Source organism: Octodon degus, unplaced genomic scaffold, assembly GCF_000260255.1.
Source record: "Octodon degus isolate 3935 unplaced genomic scaffold, OctDeg1.0 scaffold00312, whole genome shotgun sequence".
Lineage (NCBI taxonomy): Eukaryota > Metazoa > Chordata > Mammalia > Rodentia > Octodontidae > Octodon > Octodon degus.
This window is the reverse complement of record NW_004524888.1, coordinates 331,225-344,871: the sequence shown is the minus strand read 5'-3', so window position 1 is coordinate 344,871 and position 13,647 is coordinate 331,225. Positions and strand designations below refer to the sequence as shown.

The 13,647-nt window shown below is 40.0% G+C and overlaps 2 pseudogenes across 1 annotated transcript; one reads left to right on the top strand and one right to left on the bottom strand.

Moving 5' to 3' along the window:
* Positions 1 to 2,628: 2,628 nt before the first annotated feature.
* Positions 2,629 to 6,497, bottom strand: LOC101583109 (annotated as a pseudogene).
* On the top strand, positions 6,446 to 7,244 carry LOC101577974 (annotated as a pseudogene). The gene has a single exon (XR_192918.2). The product of XR_192918.2 is annotated as a V-type proton ATPase subunit E 1 pseudogene (transcript).
* The last annotated feature ends 6,403 nt before the right edge of the window (positions 7,245 to 13,647 follow it).

Here is a 13,647-nt window from a genome sequence, read left to right as displayed (position 1 = left end):
ATTTATTGTACATTTTGGATCTTATTTACTCTTTCAACTTCTCACACTAGGGAGACAATATGTTTACACATGTACATCTAGTTTATTTCACTTATGGGTATGGACTCAAGTTGTACGCATTTACTTAGAAAGTCTCCACTTTATCCTTTTGTTGTAGCTGAGTCATAGTTTATTGTATAAAAGGATCACATCCTTTTTATCCATTCCTTGGTTCATGGGCATTTGGGCTGTTTCAAAGATCTATTATAAATTGTGCTGCAATAAACATGGGTGTACATATATCACTGTGGTACAATATTTTTAATTCTTCTGGGAAGATACCCAACAGGAAACTAGCTGGGTCAAATGGGACCTCCAATCCTAGGTGGGTTTTCTTCTTCTTTTTTCTTTTTCTTTCTTTCTTTCTTTCTTTTTTTTTTTTTTTTGTGGTGCTCGGGATAGAACTCTGGCCTTATACTTGCCAGGAAGGCGCTTATGCCACTGTCTCCCCAGCCTAGTCCTAGATTTTTGTGGAATCTCCACAGTGGTTTCCACAGTGGTTGTATAAATGTACCCTCCCACCAACAGTGGAGAAGAGTTCTTTTTCCCCATATTCACTCCAACATTTGTTATTGGTTGATTTCTTGATAATAGCCATTCTTTCCAGAGTGAAATGGAATCTCAGTGTTGTTTTAATTAGCATTTCTTGATGAGTAATGGTGAACAGTTTTTCATACATTTATTTGCTATTTGTGTTTCTTCTTCTGAAAATGTGTATTCATCACCAATTCCCATGTTTGGATTGGTCTTTAAATTTGAGAGTTTATTTTTTAGCTCTTTATATGTTCTCAATAGTAATCCTCTGTCTGAGGAACAGCTTGCAAACATTTTTTTTTCTATATTTTAGATTCTCTGTTCACTTTGTTGGTGGTTTCACTTGCTGTGCAAAAGCTCTTTAATATGATAAGATCCCTGTGGTTGATTCTTTGTGATATTTCCTGTGTGATTGGGGTTTTATTCATGAAGTGTTTGCCTACACCAAAGTCTTCAAGAGTTTTACCTATTCTATCTTCTAGCAGATTTAATGTTTCTGCCTGAATATTTAGATCTTTGATCTATTTTGAATTTAGTTTAGTACATGGTGAACGATATGGGTCTGATTTTAATCTTTGGCATATGCAGAACCAGTGTTTCTAGCACCGTGTATTAAAGAGGCTATCTTTCTTCCAGAGAACGTATTTGGGACCTTGGTAAAAGATAAGGTGACTGAGTATGTCTGGATTGTTTCTGCATTTTCTAATCTGTTCCTTTGATTTTTAGGTCCGCGTTTTTGCCAGTACCATTCTGTTTTTATAGTATAATTTCAAGTGTGGGAGGACCCTAACTTGTATCATGTGTGCATGTAAAAATATAACTGATGTGCAAAAATAATTCGTTTTCCAAATAGGTCTTTAGTTGGTTGCATGTTAAGATTTACTATGACTTTCTGAGACCTTCAACTGAAAAAAAGGCAATGGTCAAGTCCATGTAAACTAGTCAAATCTAGCAAAATAAAACTTAGAAACAAAAGCAAGATTCATTCTATTGTGTGCCAGTCATTTCTTTAAACAATTAAGTGACACACCAAAGGGAGGTTCAAGGGGCTGGGGAGATGGCTCAGTAGAATAAGCGCTTCCCTGGCAAGCACAAGGGCCTGAGTTCAATACCCGGTTCTGAAAAAAAAAAAAAAAAAAAAGGGAGGCTCAATTTATGAAAGCTTTTCCAGGAGCAATCCCCACATCACCAGCACCCGAGTCGACAGAGACACCAGTTTGGAATGCAGGTCTCTGAATCTTACCCAAGACTGGGAGCCTGTATTTAATGAGTCCCCACCTGCCACCCACAGGAGTCTGTGGATCTCTGTGCTGCATGCTACGGTGCCACAGCCACCCTTGACTGAGGACAGAAGTTATGCTTGCCCAAGTTACAAATCCGAGCACACCTTTACTTTACATGTGGTACAATCTGGTAAATGCAGAAAAGTATTCTACTTCATATTTCCATGATCAATTATTTCCATTTGGTACATCACTGAAAACCTGGCAGATCATTCAGTTAAAAAAAAGATTAAAAAAAGATTCATAGAGGAATTAAACTAATGTTTTCCTCCAAACAAAATATCTTTCTCTTCATGGGCCAAATCAGCATTGGCTGATGGGGGAATGAACCGCAACAGGACAGTGAAGCTGATTATCAGGGAAGGCTAAATTTTTGCTTTCAAGTATAAAGATTAACTGTGAACAGCAGAGTCTGACTTGATGGTTATCAGCCACAAGGAACTCAAGATGAGGAAAGCAAGAGCACTCTGGAAATTACATTCTTTTTTATACGATTCAGCTTTACAATCTGTATAAGCAAGGGTCTGAGACTCTGACAATGCTGCAGAGCTGCCCAGAGGGCCCAGTTCCCAAGGAGACTTGTGCCACAAGCGTCTCCCTGCTACGGTGTGGTGAGGCACGCTCTCCGCCAACCTCACTTTAGCTTGGTCCTCTCGTCTCACGGTGGCTACTTAGGAGTCGGGCTGTAATCTTTGGAGTTCCAAGAGTCTTGGCAGACCCCTAGGTCATCGTATGAAGGCTACTCTTCAGGTTGCGTAACATATGACAGCTCTTACGGGAGACAAAGTTTCCTTTCTCTTTGCCAAGAGAACAGTGTCTGGGGGCTCGGCTTTGGCTCACTTTTCTTCACATGTGCCTTCATGAGGGCCTGCATGTGTGCAGCAATTGAACCAGCTATTTCTGCATTCTTCCTGTGCTGGCCAAAATAGTCTAAAAACTCACCATCTGGTCCAATCAAGTACATTATTTATTTTTGTATGATCCACTATGTAGTCCTTGTCTTCATCCTTGGGGCCAGGGCTGTAATACACTCAGTAAGCTCTGGCCACTTGTTCTTTTGTGCCAGTCAAGCCAACCACTTTGGGAGAAAATTCTTTCACATAATTTGCAGTGGTATTTATTTATTTATTTATTTATTTATTTATCGGAACTGGGGATTGAAGTCAGGCCATTGTGCTCGCTGGGCAAGCACTTATTCTACTGAGCCATCTCCCCAGCCCTGCAATGGTTTCTTTTGTGTCCCTTTCTGGATCAATGGTGATGAAAAGTGAAGTTAAATTTGGGAGAGTTGGAATACTATCTATTTCATCCACAACTTGAATCATCTTTTCCAGTTCTTCTGGACAGATAACAGGGCAGTTCGTGAAACCAGAATAAATCACTACCCACTCGCCTAGGTAGTCCTTGTTAGTTTTGGGCTCTCCAGTATGGGTTGTTAGGAAAAATGGACCCCCAAATGAAGGCTTCCCAAAGCCTCAATGCTGGTCCTTCTTCAGCTTTTCTGTCTTTTCCTTTTTGAAGTACTCATCCCAGCCAATAAAGCCCCTCCAATAGCAAATGTGATTGCTAAAGACTTCCAGGAAACAGGCTATCCAGGCTTCGATGGGTTCATGGGGTCTCTGTGACCCTTAGGCTCCGTCCCTGATGACTCCGGGGGGGGGGGGGCGGCAGCCCTGTGCTGAAGGGCTGGCTTCCCGAGACCCCACCGCCCCACTTCCTGCCACTCACAGAACTGCCTCAGCAAGACGTTGGCAGTCCTCTCTGCTGGGGTCCGGAGCCAAAGTCGGCGGGGAGGAAGGAGACGCCAAAGCTGGTCCCCAGGAACCCGCACCAACCCAGCCGTGAGCCTGAACCGACCGCGCCTTCTCTGACCCACCCCGCTATTCTGAACCTTTACATTTAATATATCTGTTAATTTCGCATTAAGGACGGTTCACTGAGTGTACAGTAAGCACAATGGAAGCACTTTTTTTTTTTTAAGTACTTTTTGAGTTCACAGAAGAACTTTTTTGGAGAAGTATTTATCACACCATTAATATGGGTTTCCGTTTTTTAATATGTCACTTAATCTTGTACTTTTTAGTAATTACTAAAAATAATAAGCTTTGATCATAAAGTTAACACTAGCAATGGTGTAAATATGTACCACCTGATTTTCCACATGGAATCCTGTTTATATCACTCATTCAGCCCTTAATGCCTTCTCCTGTGTGTGTGTTCTCTATGGAGAGCTGGGAGACAGATAAAGATTTAAACCATCAAGGGCTGTTAAATAGAGTACAAGGAATAATGGTAACATAATAAATTTGGTTACTTATTATTCATCTTTTTGAAGTGGTAACAGTAAGAAAGGCAGTTTACTTGAACAAGGTTGGTAATTTCTCTACCTACTTGGGCTAGTTGCAAACTTTACAAATGTATATAGTATGAAGCTAATTTTGAAAATATTTCTAAATATGTACAGAACCTTGAGATATTTATTTATTTATTTATTTGGGGGAATACTGAGGATTGAACTCAGCACCTTGTGCTTGCCAGGCAAGCACTTATTCTACTGAGCTATCTCTCTGGCCCCTAGATATTTATAAGTAAATGTGGATAAAAAGAATGTGTGGGCTGCTCAAAAATGCTGATCTAAAAAAAAAAAGTTGATCTTAAAAGCCTTTTCATAGGAATGGAGATATAGCTCAGTGATGGAGCGCCTGCCCAGCATGTGCATGGCCCTGGGGTCAACCCTAGCACTAAAAAAAGAAGAAAGAAAAAAAAATCAAAACAACAATGTAGGCCTGGGGAGATAGTTCAGCAGAAGAAGCACTTGCTTGGCAAGTACTGGGTCCTGAGTTCAATCCCTGGAACCGCAAAACAAAAAACAAAAGCCACGGTAAGAGCATTTAGAAATTAATTATTATGGGCCTGGGGAGATAGCTCGGTGGCATAAGTGCCTGCCTAGCAAACACAAGGTCCCAAGTTCAATCCCTGGTACCACATGCCATGCTGGCTGGGAACCAGGCGTGGTGGTGCACACCTATAATCCCAGCACTAGGGAGGCTGAGATAGAAGGATCACTATGAGTCCGAAATGCAAGACCCTGTAGCCAAAATACTCTTAAATAAAAAAGCCATTAATCATTATGTTAACACCTTCTAAACACCACTTAAGTTTTCAATCATAAGTAAACTTACGCAAAATACAGCTTTAAAAGATTCAAAATATATACAGTGGGCCTATTAATGGAAGCCTACTCTTAATGAAAATGAATTAAAGTATTAACTGAAGCTGAAGTGTTTTAACTGACAGTTGACAGATTAAACTGAAAGCCAAAGTTCTTCAAAGTAAGTTTGATAACTGAAATTTGGGGAATTTAGGAAAGGTAAACTCTTCTTAGGAGTCTTTAGTTATGTGGGTTCATGCTATGTGATCATCTTTTTATTCATGAGTATAAATTATAACAGTGCTGAACTCTTAATCGAGATAAAGTAATTAATGTCACCATAAATTAGACTTCATTAACAGTTCTAAAGCATGTTAGCCCAATTCCTTCCAATTTTTTTTTTGGGGGGGAGGGGTTTGCCTTCTTTTTAACTTTGAGATAGTACCTTTAACTCAGCTATTTAGTTATTGACCAGAGGCACTACTACCCAAGAGTTTACCTAGAAACCTTCCTGAATTGTAGGAGACGACAGTAACTTATGAAGGTTTTATATTTCTTGAATTTTATTATCACCACTTGTCCAACAGTGGCCAGTTTGTAATGTTTATATAGTTATTCATTGTACCTTAGATATTTATACTTTATTTATGCAAGCTATAAAATTTCTCATTAAATGAGTTGTTAAGAAAATAGGGGCTAAGAGGAAGAAGATGAGAAAGAATTGAGATGTGTTGTGCACATGTACCAACTTCCCACAATTAATGTAATCATGATGTACTGCCAATACATACTAATAAAAATTTAAAAAAGAAAATTGGAATAATGTCTTAAGTGTTTGGTCAGATGGTACAACCCATCTGATCCTCCTTGCTTTTTATTTTGAAAAATAATTAATTTTTACTATATTTTATTGGTGCATTTTAGATATACATAATGATCACACTCTTCATAGAGAATTCATGTGTCCATGGTATAACTTGCTTTTCCCCATTTCTCTACCCTTCCTTCAATCCCACCTCTCCTCCCCTTTACAAAAGCCTTGTTCGCATGTTTTCTTTTTTTTCTCATACTTTTTAGTTTTCCCTTCTTTCCTTTCTTCCTCCGCTTCCCTATATTCTCCTCCCCATTTGAACATTTTCTTCCTATTTCACAATACATTTTAGTCCTTATTTACACTTTCACTTTCTCACACCAGAGAAATAATACACACGTATTATTTACACATGTGTGTCTGAATTATTTCACTTAAGAATATGGACTTAAGGTGCATCCATGTTCCTAGAATTGTCTTGAGCATATCCTCCTTTATAGCAGAACAGTACTCTGATCTTCTTTATCCACTTAGCAGTTGATGGGCACTTGAGTTGCTTCTAAGATTTTGCTATTACAAACTACTGCTGTACAAGATTTCTTCTTTCGCTTATATTCTCCACTTCATATAAAACTAAGCTAAAACCAGTTGCCTACCGGTGTTGTGTCACTTTTGCCATGGCCCTTAGCGACGCTGATGTACAAAAGCAGATTAAGCACATGATGGCTTTCATTGAACAAGAAACCAATGAGAAAGCAGAAGAAATCGATGCAAAAGCTGAAGAAGAGTTCAACATTGAAAAAGGTCTTCTTGTGCAAACGCAGGGACTAAAGATAATGGTATACTATAAGAAGAAGGAAAAGCAGATTGAGCAGCAGAAGAAAATTCAGATGTCCAGCTTGATGAATTAAGCCAGGCTGAAAGTCCTCAGAGCAAGAGATGACCTCATCTCTGACCTGCTCACCAAAGCAAAGCAGAGACTCAGCAAGGTGGTAAAAGATACTAGGTACCGAGTACTGCTAGATGGACTGGTGCGCCAGGCTTTGTACCAGCTGTTGGAGCCCTGAAAGTGTGCTGCAGGAAACAAGATTTCCCCTTGGTAAAGCCTGCAGTGCAAAAGGCCATCTCTATGTACAAAATTGCCACTAAGAAAGATGTTGATGTTCAAATTGATCAGGAGGCCTACCTGCCTAAGGACATAGCTGGTGGAGTTGAGATCTATAATGGGGATCATAAAATAAAAGTTTCCAACACCATGGAGAGTCAGCTGGATCTCATAGCCCAGCAGATGATGCCAGAGGTTTGGGGAGGCTTGTTCGGTTCAAATCTAACAGGAAGTTTTTGGACTAAGCCTCGGTGAGGTGGAATTCATGTTCTGCTCCTCATCTGAAGAAGCAAGACTGTGGCTTTCTCTCCACTGTTCTGATACTGTCTGCACTTACCAATGATGCCCTTTTTGGGGCCAGGGAGATGGCTCAGTGGAATAAGCGCCTCCCTGCCAAGTGCAAGGGCCTGAGTTCAATTCTTGGTTCTGCCAAAAAAAAAGAAAAAAAATGATGTCGTTTTGTAGTGGTCACCCTTGGCCTGGGCTCACTCAGTGTCAGGCCCATCCCAGCCCTCCTACCCCTGCGGTCGCCCCCCACCCAAAGGCGCTGTGCATGCTTTCCTGCCCTCTGGGTGTAAACTGAATGTGGAGCCTGCACTCTCCCTCAGCACCAATACCTGCTTGGGCCTAGAAGCATTCCTCATCTGTAAATGTGATTTAAAAGCTAACCTACAGATTATTTATTAAAATGAAAGGTTTATGTGGGAAAAAAAAAGTCTGCTGCTGTAAACACAGGTGTGCACAGATCACTGTGGTATAATGCGTTTTATACTTTTGGTAAGATACTCAGGAGGGGAATGGCTGGGTTCAATAGAACCTGCAATCCTAGTTTTTTTTATTATTTTTATTTTTTATTTTTTTTTAATCCTAGTTTTTTTTGAGGAGTCTCTACGCTGATTTCCACACTTGTTGCACCAGTCTGCACTCCCACCAACAGTGGAGAAGGGATCCTTTTTCCTCACAGCCTATTGCTTGAGTTCTTGATAATGGCCATTCTTTCCTGGATAAGATGAAATCTCAGTGTTGTTTTAATCTGTATCTCTTGAACGACAAGTGATATTGAACAAACAATATTAATTATTGATTAATTTTCTTTAATAGATGTGCTCCTGGCTGGCTGTGATGGCACATACCTGTAATCCTAGTACTCAGGAGGCTAAGGCAGGAGGATAGTACAGCGCAAGGCCAGCTTGGGCTACATACTGAGTTCAAGGCCAACCTGAACTACACAGCAAAATCCTGTCTCAAAAATAAAATAAAGTTATGGACCTATTCAAGTTATCTGGTTCTTTCTGTGTAGCACCCTGTACTTTTTAGGAATTAGCTCAGTTCATCTAGGTCATCAAGTTCATAAATATAAGGCTGTTCACAATATTTTATTAACTTTTAATGCCCCTTGGATCTCCAGTGACAGTTCTTCTTTTGTTTCTGGTTGTGTCTTTTAGGCTTGGCTAGAGACTTACTGATTTCATTGATTTTTACAAACAATTAGCTTTTGGTTTCATTTATTTTCTCTGTTAATTTCCTATGTCAAACATCATTGATTTTTAATTTTTTTATTTTAAAGAGTACAAACTCTCTTGATCAAGAGAGAGGTTGCTCTCATAGATCTGGGTCTCACAAAGTGTCTCAGATTACCAGGTCCGGATCTACCAAGTTTGAACTCATCTAGGTGGGCCTGGCTTGGGTCTGGCTGCTGTGCTCTGCTTCTTCCTTCTACAGCCTATGGAAGTGAACCCACTGTGCCCCTTTGGGAACACAGCTCCTGGATGAGTTGGGTGGGCCTTGCCTCTAACCTCTCTGCAGGGAGTTCTGCTGCAGGGTTCTACACCAGGCCTGTCTGATGGAGGAGGTTCCAGTGGGTGGGTGGGTGGGCACATGCACAGGAGTGTGTGTGCACACACACACACACACACACACACACGCACGCACACATGTGCACGCCGGGCCTGGGCACTGGCTGGAAGTTAAACACTGCTTTTGTTACGTAGCATAATTTTTTATAAGTTGCATTCTAATTTTCATTTAGTTCTAAATATTTTTAAATTTACCTTGAGATTTATTCTTTGACACTTATATTTTATGAGTTTGTTTAATAGTCACATAGTTTGAGATATTTCAGCTATTTTTGTGTTACTGATTTCTAATTTAATGTCATTTTGGCTTGAAAACAGACATTACATGATTTATATTCTTTTACATTTGTTAGGTGTGGGGTGTTCTGTTTTTATTTTTATTTATTTCTGTCTTTTTTGAAACAGGGGCTCACTGTGCAGTTTAAGCTGGCCTGGAGCTCACTTTGTGGCCCAGGCTGGTCTCAAACTCACAATTCTCGTGCCTCAGCCTCCCTAGTGTTGGGATTACAGGTGTGCACCACCACACCCAGCACTAAGGTGTGTTTTATAATCCAGGATGTCCATACAAACTTGTTAAGAATATATTTTGCTGTTGTTATATCAAGTAGCGCATATATATATATATATATATATATATATATATATGTTTTATCAAGTTGATTCATCTTATTGAGAGAACTATGTCCTTACTGATTTTCTGTCCTTTTCTGAAGTCTCTAATTATAATAGTAGATTCATCTATTTTTCCTTTTATTTCTGTCAGCTTTTGCTTCATATATTTTGATACTCCCTTTTTCCCACTAAAATGGCTTTATTTTTGTCATTGACACATGCATGATGCTGCAATTTTATCACTGTTTGGTTCCTTAAATATTACTAGGTGTGCATTAAAAATAAATGTTTACATTTAAGAAATGTGACACACTGCAGTCCTCTGTAATCCTCTTTCAATATATTTTCAAACATAAATGATTATATAGAGTAAATAAAATTATTAGCAATAAAAAGAGGCAGTGTATAATCCTTTTTCAATATATTTTCTTCCTTTGTTCATATATAAATAACTTTCTCTACAAAATCATAAATTAAACCACCAACTCTTTTTTGTTTTTGGCTCCGAATGCCTTCAAGGGCAGGTTTGGCTGGCTGGAGTTGTGGGGATCAAACCACAGCAACCTGAGCCTGACTGCTTTGTTGAAGCAGCCACTTAAAGAACTGAGCTAAGGGGCAAGCCCCCAAACCACCAACTCTTAAGGCTTAGAAATATACATAAAATTTGGAGTGTGAGGAAAATGGTTTTTTAAAAAATTGTGTAAACAGGCACTATTTGCTGTGTTGATTACTAGGCAAATGCTTATTCAAGCTCGGTCTTCTAACTCATTATGCAAAAAAAAAAAAAAGACTGCACTTTAATTTGGAAGGTCAAAATAGTTAAAAGCCAACATTTTTTTTTTTTAATGGCAGATAAAGTGACTTTAAATATTGCTAAATTTTATTGAAATCCTTCTGGTACCTGAACAAAAAAGAACTGCTACTCTAGTGTGAATTCTTGTACAATTATTTAAATGGCATCTGACAAAATGCAAAAGTTAAGAAACAGAAAAATAGTTCATTAAATCTGGGGAAAGGGGGTTGGTGAGATGGCTCAGTGGTCTAAAGCACTTACTTACAACAAGCTAAGCTAAGCAAAAGGACAGGGACCGTGGTTCAATCCCCAGCACCACATGCCAGCCAGCCCGCCCCCTGGTGGGCTGAGCTGGCCACACACACACACACACACACACACACACACTAAATAAATAAATAAATTTTAAAAAAAATCTGGGGAAAAAAGCTTTTAAAAAATCATTTTTTAAAAAAATTAGGCACTGGTACATCAAACATTGTTATCTTCTTTGAATATTGATATCTTTACCATTATACACTGCCTCTGTTTACTGTTAATAATTCTATTTACTGGGCTGGTGAGATGGCTCAGTGGTCTAAAGCACCTAATAAACTAAGCCAATCAAAGTACGAGACCGCGGTTCAATCCCCCAGCACCACATGCCAGCCAGCCCGCCCCCTGGTGGACTGAGCAGGCCACACACACAAAATAAATAAATTAATTAATTAAAAAAAATTCTATTTACTCTATATAATAATCATTTATGTCTGAAATTAATATTTCTGCTTCAGCTTTCCTTTGGTTAATTTTAATACGTAATTCTCCCTCCACTGACATTTAATCTGTATGACATATTTAAAGTGATTTTCTGGGGTGAGGGAGATGGCTCAGTGGAATACGCATTTTCCTGGCAAGCATAAGGGCCTGAGTTCAATCCGTAGTTCCTTCAAAAAAAGAAAAAAAAAAAGTGATTTTCTGTAGACGAAATAGAGTTGGATCTTAATTTTTACAATAGACTCCCAGTCTCAGTTTTATTTAATTTTTTAAATATTTGCTTTTTTGCTTTTTTTTAAAATATAGGCTCTTACTATGTATCCCAGGCTGGCCTTAAACTCTCAATCCTCCTTCCTTAGCCTCTTGAGTGCTGAGATTACAAGTGTGTGCTATAAGGCTGGCTAGCTGTTTATTTTAAAATGATAAATTTTATTGAAATCATTCAGGTATCTGAACAAAACAAAATCAGGGGGCTGGCTCCATAGCTCAGCGGTCTAAAGCACCTGCTTAAGCAAATCACAGGGACAGAGGTTTGATCTCCGGCACCACATGCTGAGCCAGCCCCACCCCCAGGGCGGACTGAGCCGTCCCCACCCCGACAAAAGAAAAAAAAAAAAAAAAAAATCAGCCTGCTGTGTTCCTGGGGCTGATCTCCAACTCAAGTGATCTTCCTGCCTTTGCTTCCGTCCCCAGTAGCTAGATCTATAGTTGGGTTTTCTTTTTCGTTGTTGCTTCTGGCTTTATTTGGTTTAGTTTTTTCAGGCTGGGGCGCCCTACATAGTTCAGGATATCCTTGAACTCACAATGATCCTCCTGCCTCAGCCTCCTGTGCTCGGGGATTTTTTTTGCTGGCTTCTTCCAAAAATTCTTTATATTTAATTTCCTGCAGTTTGACTATGATATACTAAAGTATAGCTTGTGTTATCTGCTTTATTGGCATTTATCCTCCGCGATATTCTCCCAACTTCCTAGGCTATGATTGGGTTCTCACACTAAGTTAGAGAAATTCTGAGCCACTATTGCTTCAATATTTCTCTTATCTTTATTCTCTTCTAGTTTTTGTTATGCATATTTTAAATCTTTCTCAATTGTCCCATGGTACTTAGGTTCTCCCCACCCCAGTTCTTGTTCTCTTTGTGCTTCAATTTTGAAAGTTTCTACTGACATATCTCAAGTCAGAGATTCTTTTCTTAGTCTAGCCTACTCCACTAACAATCTATTAAAGGTATTCTTTATTTTGTTTTTTTCTGGCAGTTTAAAATGGCCTGGAATTCCTGATGACTCACCACCCCTGGAGGAGCTTCAGAATTGGTGGGGTTGCCTCGGGACAGCAGGCTGTTATGCCATGAAAGGTCAGGTGATCAGAATATCTGAGTCCGCCTTCAGAAAAAGCTGTCTTGTTCCACTGAGATGGGGATTCTGAGGCTGATGCATTTAGGGCTTCTTCTTGTCTCCCCCCCATTATAAAGGTGAATTGGAGCCACGTGTGGTGGGGCACACCTGTAATCCCACTACTCTGGAGGCTGGGGCAGGAGGATTGCCACATGTTTGAGGCCAGCCTAGGTTATATAGTTAGTTCAGGCACAGCCTACACTATACAGCAAAATCTTGTCTTAAAAAAGTAGACTGTGTCTTTTACGAAAATTGAAAAATGTTAAGAGCCAAGGAGATAGCTCAGCGTACTAAGGCCTACTTAGGCAAGCTCAGGGACCAAGGTTCAATCCCTGGCAGCACATGCCATGCTGGCCCCTCCCCAGGCCTGCTGGGCTGGCCATCCAGTCCGGGCATGGTAATGCACGCCTGTAATCCTAGCACTGGGGAGGCTAAAAACAAGAGGATCAATACAAGTCTCAGCTGTGTAGTGAGACTGTACCAAATACATTAAAAAAAAAAAAAAAGAAGAAAATTGACATGTTACAGAAACATGCAGCACTGTCAGTATTGCTACCTGTAGTTTTAACTCCAAAGAAAATCATAGTTAAAAATAAAGCAGGCGTTCCTTGCTTTACTTTTCATTTGTTCCAGCAGGCAACATGTCTTGGTGTTAATGTGCCCCAGAAATCTCAGACGTTCATAGAAGGCGCTTTTCAGAGGTCACTGGATCACGAGGGGATGATACTCATTGGTGGATGAATATATAGGTGACTTGCTATTAGAAGGTGGGATCTAGGGGTTTGGCCTGGATTTACCTCGTTTTGGCTGTCTCTCTGCTCCCAAGGACCCCATACCATGCACCTCTTCTCTGCCATGCCACCAGGCCTTCAAGCTGAGGTAGGACAGAATAGTCTTAAAGACACAGTAACTGGCTACTGTGGCTTTCCTCATGGTAGCTTGCCCAGGGTGTTCTTCTACCTCGCTTTTCCCTCTTTTACTTGGCCCAAGCTTGCTCTGCAAAGTCAGTTTCTCCCTCACTCTTCACTTTTTACTTACTAATATTATTTTTTTTTGTGGAACCAGGAATTGAACTCAGGCCCTTGCGCTTGCCAGGCAAGTGCTTATTCTACTAAGCTATCTCCCCAAATGGCAGTATTTTTTTTTTTTTTTTTGGGGGGGCTGCCTCCAAATGCCTTCAGGGCAGGTTTGAGTCCTGGGGATCGAACCACAGCAACCTGAGCCTGACTGCTTTGTTGAAGCAGCCACTTAAAGAACTGAGCTAAGGGGCAGGCCTCCTCACTCTTCACTTTTTCAAATAAACTTTGTGACTATA